Genomic DNA, 13,372 nt, shown 5'->3' with positions numbered 1-13,372 from the left:
CCATACAAACAGAACAAAAAGGATAGTCCCTACACAAAAGGGTTTACAATCTAAGTCAGACTGGTATTAATCAGACACTATCTCTTTAAATTTTCTTTGCATATTTATATTTAATGGGCCTGAGTCAGCTCTGGCACTGATATGAACCAGGAATAGCTCCATGGAAATAACTGGAGTTACACAAGTGTAAAACTGGTGTGAGAGGAGACTCGGTCCCACTATTTTAATAAAGAATACAACTCGTGAGCTCAGGCCTGGACAGAAATATTAATCATTTCCCAAGGTCTTTTGCTTAACAAAAAGCTACTCTTCCTACTTTTGAGGAGCAGAGAGATGCAATGAACATGTGCTGTGAAGGCCATGCTTGCTAATTAAAACTATAATTAAATGTTTTATCAAGTCTCTAATGTTACCTAGACAACAAGCAATGTTTTTCTCACCACTAACAATAAACGAATGTCAAAGGAAATCAAGAAAAGCAACAAATTTTAGTGTTACAGAGGATACTAATTGAATGTCTAAAAATAAGAACGCGTAATGAAACAGTATGTCTCATCTTACCCTTTCATTATCCTACATACCTTAGGAATTAATGTTTTATTGCACATTATTGCAGATAGAATTATTGAAATAACCTATGGCCTTCACTGCAAAGATGCCTCCTGTCTCAACACAAATAAGTTATAGAATTTATTATGAATCAATTGAACAACAATCTCTCGAGTTCATTCGAGATGTAATTATACTTACTTTAAAAGTGCAAAAGAAAGGATTTAAATTTATCACTGCTCATTAAACCTGTAAAGACTGTTAATTGGATGTCAACCTTAGTAATTCACTTACATGTTTGGTGACAATTAAGACCATATGATTTAAAAGCTACTGATTCTAAACAAATAATATTTACTGACTTTAGTGAAGTTCCTAACCTGAAAACGAATCAAGAGTGGTGGGAGTTATTTCTTTAAAAAAAGAAAGAAAAAGCACTGTAATAAATAAAGAACTGGAGTAACCTTTAAGATGTACTTTTATTATTTGTTAATTCAAGCTTCTGGATAAGGATCTTAGCAACTAATGGCCATAAACGAGATTTGTAAAATATTGTAATTATCTCAAAGAAAATCGGAAATTTGCCATTAAGACATATGCCAATTAATATTCACTTATCATGGTATAACAATACTGAGGCGACTGGTCGTCAAAGAAAAGTAGATGACTGATACAACTATTAAAAGACTAATAGAGGTGGTAGAAAACACCTACCTCATACAGAAGAGGTAGTTGTGACAGAAAAACGTATGCTACCTAAATCAGACCTTACCAGTTTGTTTAGGTAATTAACAGATATTTTCATGATGGGAAATAATGGGAAAGATGTTTCAAATAGTGTTTTATTACAAACTCTTTAGACTGATGTTCATTCAGGAGCTAGCTGCAGTATTGTAGTATGTGAGACAACCATTAGAAATGCAAGAGGATAATATTAATCAGATGAAGCTATTTGTTGTGTTATTAAAGGAAAAAATACAGAATTTTCCTAAAACAGCCTGAATATATGTCTGAGAAACACTCAAAGAATCTCCCATCATTGCCCCTTCATTTTTATGATGCATTGAAAAATGTGTTTAATGCTCTATGTTTTTCCTGCTCCTGCTTGCTGGCTCGGGAGTTCTACACGGCAGCATGCAATCTAGATCTAGCAGCAGACAGCCAATCTAGAGTAAAGTCGGGTGAGCTGTACCTCTGTTTCAGGGAGCAGCCTGCTTTATCTCTGTTTGAGTTCTTGTGTGTTGTTATTGTGAATACTAAGAAATACAGCAGTGTTACATTGCAGCCTTCCTGCAAGAGTATTTTGTATTTTTATCTAACTTCTGTTTGCATGCAATGAACCATAACATTTTCCCCATCCTTGTAGACTCTAGACCCAATTCACCATTGCCTTCCCTCTTGTGTAGTAGTTTATACCAGTGAGAAGTAGTGCAAAGTGCGTATAAAATGCTACAAACTCAGACTGGTAGTATTTCACTCCCTCTGTAGTGCACTAAGATATAGAGGGAAATGGTCAATTCAATTCCCACCCCCATTTTCACAGTGGTTCTGCCTGTGGCCAAGTATCTCTCTATAAAACAGTTAGCCACTGCAGGGGAATGTTCAGAACAGCATAAATTCTATTCTGAGCATGAACAATGTGTGGACACTTTTCTAAACATCACGGAAGTGTATGGAAAAAAAAATCAGATGTCACAGGGACAAATGAAAGCTATACACCTTATTCAGTGACTTTATTAATGCATTATTTACTTTAACCAATATATTCAGAGACATCGATGCAAAAAATAGCATTTTTACAGTAAACAATCATACAGATGACAAAATTACTCATTACAGGATAAATAAGCTGCATATGGGATTTAAGTCTTCTCCAACATAAGTCTCAAAAATGTTGACACCGAATCATATAAAATATTAGACATGTTTTGATTGTAGATGGTTATATTTGAATTGGGATTGCACAAGACTCATCTTAGATTAAGGTGTTTCAGGACCCTGACCTATACGTTACAAGTGACTCTGTTAGACAGATATGGACAATGGAAGAATAGTTTTTAATTGGAGGTGAATAAAGAGTGAGTGTGCTGCAAGTAAGAAATGTCCTAGACACTTGCAAGGCAATACTAAGCAGGTGGGTATAGAGGTGTCTGAATGACAGGTGACTGAGTGAAGAGGGGAAGAGAGAAAATTAAATTACATTGAAAAGTAAACACAATATAGTATAAAAGTAATTTTGCAGCTGCAGAGCCTTCTTGACAGCTATTCACTTACAATTATTCTCAAATAATACATGAATAGAATAGTCAATGTCACTAAAGTAATTTACTAGTCATCAGGAATAATAAATGAATAGAATAATGTACTATTCACACATCTCTATTGCTAATACAGACTCTTAATAGGTGTGGCTAAGGACAGCACTCTAAATCTTAACATGTTAATGATGAGGACAATGAATTTCACTCCTAAAACAAGAATTAGTGCTGGAGAAGGACAATGAATTACAACTGTGTTCTGAAGCATCTGCAAGAGGAACTTCTCCCCTTTGCTTGTTGTCTAGGTAACATTAGAGACTTGATAAAACATTTAATTATAGTTTTAAATAAGCAAGCATGTCCCTCACATCACATGTTCATTGCATCTCTCTACATCTCTCATGTCCCTTGCCCCAAAAATAACTGTCAGAAATACAAGATAAAATTGTATACCGCAGTATTAACCTGAGATTCTCTAAGAGAAATACTGGGAGAAATGGAAGTTAAAGTAGATGTACTTTTCCTTGCAGTTATAACCGTCGAGAGAGAGAGAAAGAGATACTGGTAGCTTTAAAAAAAAAAAAAACATGTCCTTTAGGGCTTTGTTATAATGCCCTGGACTCAAAGCAGCCCTTAACCCATCCTAAGTGGCTATTAGACAAAACCTCCTATATAGGAGGACTCCCTGATTGTATGAGGGACATAGCGAGAAAATAAGGGGGTGAGGGTGAGGCACCCTTGCACCCACATAACCTTCAACTGTCACTTCAGGTAGCTCTCATATATGCCAGAGTCGAGACCAGTACCCAGAGAATCCCTGGATCAGTGGGATGTAAAAGCAGTTCAAGGCCGTCTTTGTGCTCTTCTGCTCCAGATTTATGAGTCCTCTTCTGCCAGAATTGGGACCATGATTGTTCATAAGAGACAGTTTGTGCCTAATTCAGAGCGTGTGTATACAAGTGAAAATATGAAGTCTGGTCAGATACTCTGATACGTGCTACTACAAAACTCTGAGATACATAGCATAACCCCTGGGACATACAGCCTACGGCTATATCAACACAAGAAGCTAGAGGTGTGATTCCCCTACTCATGTACACATAGTCATGCTAGCTCTCATCAAGTTAGTGCAAGTATAAAGTATGAATATGGCTGTGGTAGCAAGCTGATACCCATGGATTTCAGGCAGGTTTGTACTTGGCCTGGCTAAGCCATGCCTCTCGCTGCCACTCCTCATGCTACCATGGTGACACTGCTATTCATATTCACGTTAGCTTGATTAGAGCTATCCTGAGTACACATACATAAGCTGGGGAATCACACGTCTAGCTCATAGCATAAACATAGCCTCAGGGAGAAGCCTTTATCATCAGCTGTTGAAGAACTGGCATAAGAGTGGCCCAGAGCTGTTTAAGAATTGCAGATGGGCAAGGGCTCCCCTGGTGAGGGAGCTTTCTGCCAGCATCTACTGGAGAGAAAAGGGAGTTAAGTAGGCCAGGCCTCACTTACATTTCAGTTTTGAGGCAGTTGGCTGCATTTTGGTTGAAACTCAGTTAAGTTTTGAGTTCGAGGGCAATAAAATGCAGTTGACCTTGTTGGGAAATACAAGGACATGACATCAACCTAGAATGTGCCTCGGGTCACACTCACCGGACCGCTGTCAGGTTCAGTTGGGTACGGAAGCCTGGGAAGAGCTAAGAGTGAGAGAGGGGGGAAAATAGCTCCTGCTGGGCATGCCTCGCCGCTGGCGAGGACTCAGTCAAGAGCCCTAGATACCACTGATTCCCCCAACAGCTGAGCTGAGACTGCTGAACGGTGGATAGGGCAGAGTGATGGCAGATTCAAAGCAGGAGTGTCAGCTTGGTGGCGACTGATGGCAGTGGCAGCAGCTCCAATGTGACAGACAGTAAAGACTGGCATCAGCTGCAGCTTCTCCAAGGCAATGGATGGCTCAGATCGGCAGCAGCACCTCTGAGGGGATGGACGGCGCAGAGCGGCGGCAGAGCTAGGTAGGTTGGGCTGAATCCACAGGGTACATCTACACTGTAATTAAAAACCCATGGCTGGCCTGTGCCAGCTGACTCAGGCTTGCAGGACTCACGCTAAGAGGCTGTTTAATTGTGGTGCAGACATTCCACCACACTGTGGGACTCAGGCTGGAGCCTGAACTCTAGAACCCTGTGAGGTGGGAGGGTCCCAGTGCTCGGGCTGCAGCCCCACCCCGAACCTCTACACCACACAGGGTGACCAGCTGTCCAGTTTTGGACTGGAACGCCTGGTCAAAAAGGGACCCTGGCAGCTCCGGTCAGCACCGCTGACTCAGCTGTTAAAAGTCCGGTAGGCAAGTGCTGCTGGTCTAAGACAGTCTAGTCCCTACCTATCCTGGGACCACACCGCACCCCGGAAGCAGCCAGCAGGTCCAGCACCTGGGCGGGGGTGTGGGGGGCATGGGGCTCCATGCACTGCCCCTGCCCCAAGAATCGGCTCCATACGTCCATAGGCCAGAACCGCAGCCAATGGGAGCTGGGGGGGAGGTGCCTGTGGGTGAGAGCAGTGGGCGGAGCCTCCTTCCTCTCCCCCTGCCCCCACCTAGGAGCTGGACCTGCTGCTAGCCACTTCCGGGGCGCAGTGCGGAGCAAGGACAGGCAGGGAGCCTGCCTTAGACCACAGCACTTCTGACCAGGAGCCGCCCAAGAGAAGCCCATCCCCCAACCTCCTGCCCCGGGCCTGACCCCCCACCCCACAAACCTGGATCCCCTTCCTGCACCCAAAACCCCTCATCATCAGCCCCACCACAGAGCCCAAACCCCCAGCCCAGAGCCCATACCCCAACACCCTGCCTCAACCCACAGCCCCCTCCCGAACTCTGAATCCTTTGGCCCCAACCCCCAGCCTGGAGCTCTGTCCTGCACCCCAAACCCCTCATCCCCAGCCCCACCCCAGAGCCCACACCCCTTCCTACACCATAACTCCCTGCCCCAGCCCAGAGCCCCCTCCCACACCCTCAACCCCTCATTTCTGTCCCCAACCCAGAGCCCACCCCCCCCAGTTAGAGCCCTCACCCTTCCCACACCCCAACCACCTGCCCCAGCCCAGTGAAAGTGAGTGAGGGTGGAGGAGAGCGAGCCACCAAGGGAGGGGGAAATGTAGTGTGCAAGGGATGGGGCCTCGGGGAAGGGGTGGGGGCTAAGGTGTTTGGTTGTGTGTGATTAGGAAGTTGGCAACCAAACACCCCAATTAAACAGCCCCTTAGCCAAAGCACAGAGAGCCCAAGTCAGCTGGCATGGGCCAGTCTCTGGTGTTTAATTGCATTATAGACATACCCAGAGAGCAGCGGCCTAACACAAGGGATTCTGGTGCAGACCAGTTTAAACAGGAATTAAAGCTGAAATCACTCCAGCTGGATTAGGTAATAGAGCCCCCTGGTGAGTGGGAGTCTTGCATCATATTATTTGTTAACAGAATTGATTTGGCACCAGCAATTATCTTCCTTTCCCCGTAACTTCCATCAGTTTTGTTGTTGTTGTAACCACTGGGCTCAGTGCATGCAAGTGGGGAAGAATTGTCCATCAGGAGTGTAGCACAATCAGTGTAACTGGAGTCAGAAGTGGCAGGTTCCCTGAAGAGACTTATTGATGGGACACCAGTGGAACAGGGAACTCGAGGAGTTAGGATGGAAGCAGCGCAGGCCCACAGACGGAGCAATGCACAGGGTTTAACAAAGTTTCACTTGTTCAACTAAACGCGCATTCAGCTTCAGTTTGCGATCATGGAAAATGGTGTGGCAGCATCTGAGCTGCAAGTTCCCTGCAGTAGCTGGCAGCGTGAGTCATGGAACTCTGTCTGAAGCCCCACAGAGCCCTGGATTTTGCAGACACAAAGCTAGCCCAGGGATGGAGCCAGTGGTAGAAGGAGTTCAAGCTGTACACCGACCTGACCATGCAGGAGGACGACGACAACAGCAAGAAAGCAAAACTGTTCCTTTACCTCATTGGGGAACAAGGCAGAAGGAGCTGTAGCACTCTGAAACTCAGCACTGGCTCAAGCCCTCACAGTCCTACGAGCCCGGGGAAGTATTGTTCCCCAAAGCGCAATGAAACTGTGGAGCGACACAAGTTTTTCCACTAGAGACCAATCCAAAGTGGAGGTGCTAGACCCTTGGTTACAGCCTGATGAACACTGGCTGCAACATGCAATTTTGGGGACTTCACAGACTCCCTAACTGGGGACAGAATAGACAGCAGCAGTTGGGATCACCTCCTGCAGGAGCAACTGCTCCAGGAAAACAGTTTCACATTAGACAGATGCTTAAATACAGGGCACACAGCAGACACCTCAGGAGAAAGGATGAAAGCCCTAAGTGGCACAACACCCCCAGAACAACATGCTGTGAGAGGCCAGTGAGGGACAGCTGGGTTCCATTCCCACAGTAAGATCCATTTGGTGTGGGAGTGGATAAAGGAGAAGTGCCTTACAGGACCACAAGGTACAAGTTCTACATGTTCAACTTGCATTCACTCTTGCTTCTATGCTAATGAAACATGGTGGAACTTGTGCACTTACCACAAACGAAAAATCCAGTAGCACTACGTAATTCAGTATGCAAGGAGATTGAAAGTCTTCACTGCAGTGTATGATAGCACCCTTCAAGGCCAGTACACACAGGTACAGCATTTCAGGGAATGGGGCAAATTGAACCATTTTAGCAGTTCATGCAAGAGCAAATGAAGGTCTCAGAAAGATTCAGCCAGACTTGTACAAGAGGGGGAGGGCACATCAAACAGCAGCGATGACATCTTGACTCTCTCCTTGAGTCTGAGACCATATCAGGTTCAGGTGGTGGGGACAGGAGAGCAACAAAGGACAATGCCAACTTCTGTGCATGCAACAGTGTTAATAGGGAAATGCCCTGTATGATTTCAGCTAGGTGAACTGGACTCAGACACACCCTTTTCAGAGAGCAGACACACACTAAAAAAAAAAAAAAAAAAGTACAATAAATCATAATGCAGCCCATAGGAAAAACTGACCGACTTTTTGCTCAGGACATCCAGAACTGTAAACTACTGTGTTACCTCTCTGCCTTAACAACAGCAAGCTTTACTGGAGATTAGACTGTGAGTCAGCAACCTGCCACGCAAGTCTGTCCACCTCACCAGCAAACTCCCCAAGACAACGTATTGTTGCTGTTTTCCCTGGCTTCATTGTGCAGTACCATATGTGTCAGGTTTTCACTTGAAAGTTGTTTCAGTGAAAATGGCACTGCAGATATTTATACAAACTGCTCACTCCTGCAGCAGTAACTGGAGAAGTAATCAAGGATAACTTGCTCAAATCAAAAAATAATGTGAAGCATAATCCCATATTCATTCAGAACAAACAAGATCTGATGCTGACACCTTTTCCCTGCTCACAAAGGAAAAAAAAATAAATAAAATACAGCACCCTCACGGGTTGCTTCTTCGTTTTTAGCACAAAGCACAATATTGCATGGCAGGCATAATCAGAATAAAGTGTGCCTCCTCTATCTATTCCACTAATACTTTTATAGACTGTCAGTGTCTAAGTAAAACCCCAAGAAAGCATGAGATTCACAAAAGAGGTAAACAGCCCTAAGCACTCAACTTGTTTCTTCCAGTTTTTCACCATTTTGTTTTTTCCATTGTGCTCCCAATTGAATGGCACTCTAGGCGCTGTACATCTGACTCTGCCACCACTGGTGAAGTATGTGACTGTGGTCTGAGCAGTGTTTTCATTATGGAGGAACCAGTCCCAGCTCTATAAATTCAGACTAAGTTTAATATTGCACTTCAGGGAGGAGTTCGGTTTCTTTAGGTATAAACATCCTCCCCAGAATTACAGTATTTAGTCTGAGAACAGAATGACTTTTCTGAGAATTTACAAGTAAATCCATAAGTCTGAGATAAAATTAATTTTAAAAACTGGGTTTGTTAATTTAGCACCTCTAAAAAGAATATTGTCTATCTACACAAAAATTGGCAAAGAAGTGGTTCTTGAGAAGGTCTGATACAATGTGTAATTTTTGAAAATAACTTCAGGATTAGTGTCGTTTTCGTATTATCTTTAATAAATGAAAATTTCTCATTATTCTTCAGCCTCTGCTTAACGTTTTTCAGAAAAACTCACAAAGAATGGTTGCAATCTTCTATTGTTCTCAATGGGAATAATGCCATCATCTGTCCATAACAGCCATTGCTACAGGCTCTGCTATCCCGCTTCTCTCAGTGCTCATTTCTGACTCCTTACAGCAGGGAGGGCCACTGTCTTCCCTCAGAGCAGCTTGTCTTCATTCCCATTCCGAATGATTGGAGGCAGTAGCCATATTTGCTAAGGGCAGCCTATGCCCTATTGAAGCAATGGTGATGGTAACCATTTTGCAAGAGGACAAGTCTCCATGAAATTGTTTGAAGGAGATTTTATATACCAGCCTCTTCTTAATGAGAAACTTTCCGGTATGAAGGATAACTAACAAAAAATGACCATTAATCCTAAACATATATTTTAAAAATTCCACCTATTTAAATCAATATGATTCTAATGCCACATTACACTCATGATTTTTTTTGCCTCATGGTATCTCTATGACGAAGAGTTACGGGGTTTGGGTTCTTTAACTGTGTATTTCTGTTCCTTAACATTTGAATGTCTTTTAAGTTGAACTAACTGAATTTTGTGGGGTTATACTACTTGCATTTAGGATTATTACAACTTCCCTGTTATGCGTTTCATCCTAAATTATTGACATGTACTCTCAACCCTAACTCTGTCTTACACGTTTTCATCTGAACATATACCGTGTTCTGAAAGTCTCTTGTTTACATTCATACAAGAATCTCTAATTTCATTTATAGCTAGTCATTTTAAATATTTTGCACAGAGATAACGAAACACGTTAATTTCCCTAAGTGAAAGAATATATGCATCCATTCATCTTTACACTTAAAAATATATTATTCTTTGTGCATAGCTTACCCAGCGGTAGTCCTGAAACTGGGACATGAAGGCAAAGTCATGAAAATATCTCTGTGCTGTTGTGCAAGAACATTTTTTCTAAGTGAAAATATATTCCTAGCTTGCAAAAACATACAAAAATGCTTCTTTTCTCAGATGTATAGTTGTCAGTGTCAGCCTTTTTTTCTTCTATAAATAGTCACGATTGATTAGTAAGCAATGGTTATGGCAAAAACAATAACAAAAATTCTGACAACTCTGCACAGGTGACTGTCAACTATAAAACTGAATTCATCTTTTTTCAAAAGTGGTAAATATATTTATTTGATTGTGTCAGTTCTAATTTAGAAAGCATGAAAACATATCTGAAGCAATATCAAAACATTAATATCTCTTTTTACCCACAGGTTTTTCATGTTGCTAATAACTTACTGGACTTAAAAGGAGGATAAGTTTGTATTGCTAAACTTTATTAATGATATTGGGGCATAGATGGCCTATATAAAGAAATTAAAAATATAGTGTTCAGTTATGTTTATGTATAATTGAATCTATATAATATTGCTTCATAGTTGCTTGTAGAGATGCGAAGTCAAATTTGAATGTACACTAGAAATCCTGTCATGGATACTAGAGATTGTTTAGTTACTGTTCAAGGTCTTCCTACTGCTTTTTGTTCAACCCCCAAACCAGTTTTCTAAGGACTACATAGTCCTGTGTGATTAAAAACCAATATCACTATGAAATTAGCTGTTATCCTGCAAGTAACCTGGAGCACTCGTTTTCAAAAGCTCACGCTTTATTATTAGTTGGAAATCTCCAGTGCTCTGGAGATATGCCATGATATTGTTATTAGATGTCAATCAATGGGCTATAAAGGGAAGCAGGGAAAATGAAAAATTGCACTGTAACCTGGTGGCCACCACTCGAGCATCCACTCTTGGCCAAAAAGCGCTCTGCAATATCCTGCCTCCATTTTCCTGTTCTTCAGCGCTCCTTGAACAAACTTAATACTATCTCTTCATCTAATCACAGCCCTTCTTGGGATCTGGTTTCTTTATTACCACAAAATTCCAAAAGACAAAAACAAATCTTCCACTCAGCCTTATACTAGGTGCAGCCTGTCCTCTGAGGTGCTGTTCTTTACTGCTGTCTGTGTCTGGAGGACACTGCCGAGGATCATCTCTCTCTTCAATTCCCCTTCTAGCTCTACCCTCACTGAACCTTTATAACCACGGTGCAGCCACCCTCCCCCTTAATTTGCTCAACTAGGAGCACCTGCTGTGGCACTAGGACCTATTTTAATCACAGGGGACAATCACTCAGTGACATGCACTTAAAAAGGAAGTGTTTAAGAATCAAAGACAAATTTATTTTGGCATGGGCATTCCCCACATACCATACATTGTTAGACAATTATCTTCATAAATTCATCCAGTATATTTAAAAATATCTAATACCTAAAACAAATTTAAAATATCAGGTGAGTTGGGAAGGGTAGAGTATAAGGATGGATGAGGGGAAATATCCACGGTTTACAATATTTTTTTTTAAAGGATAAAAGTCAAACTATGCACATGGAGGTGAAATAAATGTAGAACTTACAATAACAATGACTTCTTGCTGTGACAATATAGGAACTCAGGGTTACAGGTAAAAATCAGAAGACCCCATTCAGACTCCAAGAGGTCTAGTACTTTCATTTAATTTCCAATTCGATATGTATAAAACAAAATAAGTTATATGACTACTCGTGTGTGTGTGCGCTTGTCTCATCTACTCCTCAGTTTAGGAAAAGACTCCGTTATTTAATTAATGCAAGTAACTGCTGTAGTCCCAAGGATTGATATATTTGTTTCACATAGCAGACACCTCCAAAAGACTTCCTTCAACCTTTACAAATATCAGCAAATTTCTGACATTATAATGAAAGCATGTGCTCTCATAAGCCACAATGTCCTCTTGTTTACAGCAATTCTTGTCTGCTCCAAAATATGATACATAAAATATGCACTGCAAATTAGAGGTTTAACACATTTCAGAGGTAGTTGTTGTTGGGTTTTTTTAAATGAACTAACAAATACATTAAGGGACAAAAATGTCTTTGTCTCATTAAGGGTTTAACTATGAGTACAAATGGTACCTGAAGCCAGCGGTAATTGGGGTTGCTCAGCACCTCCTGTGAGGTGCTCAATTCCTTGCAGGATCACATCGTAAATGCTCTGAACAGTGAAGTCTGATAGGTGACATAGTTTCCCCTTCCATTTGTATTTCATAGCCTGCCAGTAGTTTAATGAAACACCTGCTTTCTAAGATCAAATCCTAGGCCCAAGATATCACGGCATGGACCCTTTTGAATGTCTCTGTGTTGGTGGAGTCTCTGTAGACATGGAGGCTAGTGCAAATATTGCGGGTAGAACCTCACAGAGGTGACTGTGTAGCATTAAATGGCCCACCAACTCTTCCATTGCAAAAGAAAAACTGATAAGTCTAGTGAGTGAGTATTCTCACAATGATAAAATCCTGATGAGTCTAGTGAGTGGGTATATTTCTCAATCATTTTCCTACCACTGCAAGGGCCTCATACACCTCAGTCCCACCTCTCCTCTGCCTCTGGCACTTAATAGTCTAGTCTCCTGGGGGCTGTAATATTTTGGTCTCATTTCAGTAGTTGGGTTTAATGTGTGGGTGCTGGGTGGTATTGGTGACTTATGCTATACAGGAGGTCAATCTAGATAATCTGGTAGTCCCTTCTTGCCTTAAACTCTATGGTTAGGACCTTGGAATTCAGAACAGAGCATGAGTTTGAGAATTCAATTAGATGAAATTTAATAAAGACAAGTGCAAAGTACTACACCCAGGAAGGAAAAACAATTAAATGGGGAACAGCATTTGGGTATCAGTATTGCTGAAGAGATCTGGGGATTATAGTGGACCACAAATAAAACGAGTCAACAATATGATGCAGTTACTAAAAAGGCTATCATTCTGGAGTGTATTAACAGGATTGTCATAAGTTAGACACAGGAGGCAATTGTCCACTGTACTTAGCACTGATGAGGCCTCAGATGGAGTACTGAGCGGAGTTCTGGACACCACATTTCAGAAAAGAGATGGACAAATTGGAGGGGGTCCAGAGGACAGCAACAAAAATAATAAAAGGTTTAGAAATCCTAACCTTTTCAAAAATGTTAAAATAACTGGGCATGTAGAGTCATGAGAAAAAAATGACCATAGGGGGCCCTGATAGTCATCCAACATGGTAAAGGCTGTTATAAAGAGGTCAATCATCAATTGTTCTCCATGTCCATTGAAATTAGGACAAGGAATAATGGGCTTAATCTGTGGCAAGGGAGATTTAGTTAGATATTATGACAGGTGAGCACTGGAATAGGTTTCTACGGGAGGTTTTGGAATCCCCATCATTGGAGGTTTTGAAGAAAAGGTTAGACTAGGATGGTTTAAGTTTACTTGGTCCTCCTTCAGGACAACGGGTTAGACTAGATGACCTCTTGAGGTCACTTCCAGTCCTTCATGTCTATGATTAGTGCCTTTCCAAGGTCCCAAATGAGGCCAGACTCCTCCTTAAATTT

This window comes from Eretmochelys imbricata, chromosome 4, assembly GCF_965152235.1.
Source record: "Eretmochelys imbricata isolate rEreImb1 chromosome 4, rEreImb1.hap1, whole genome shotgun sequence".
NCBI classification, from domain to species: domain Eukaryota; kingdom Metazoa; phylum Chordata; order Testudines; family Cheloniidae; genus Eretmochelys; species Eretmochelys imbricata.
This window is presented reverse-complemented; position numbering follows the sequence as displayed.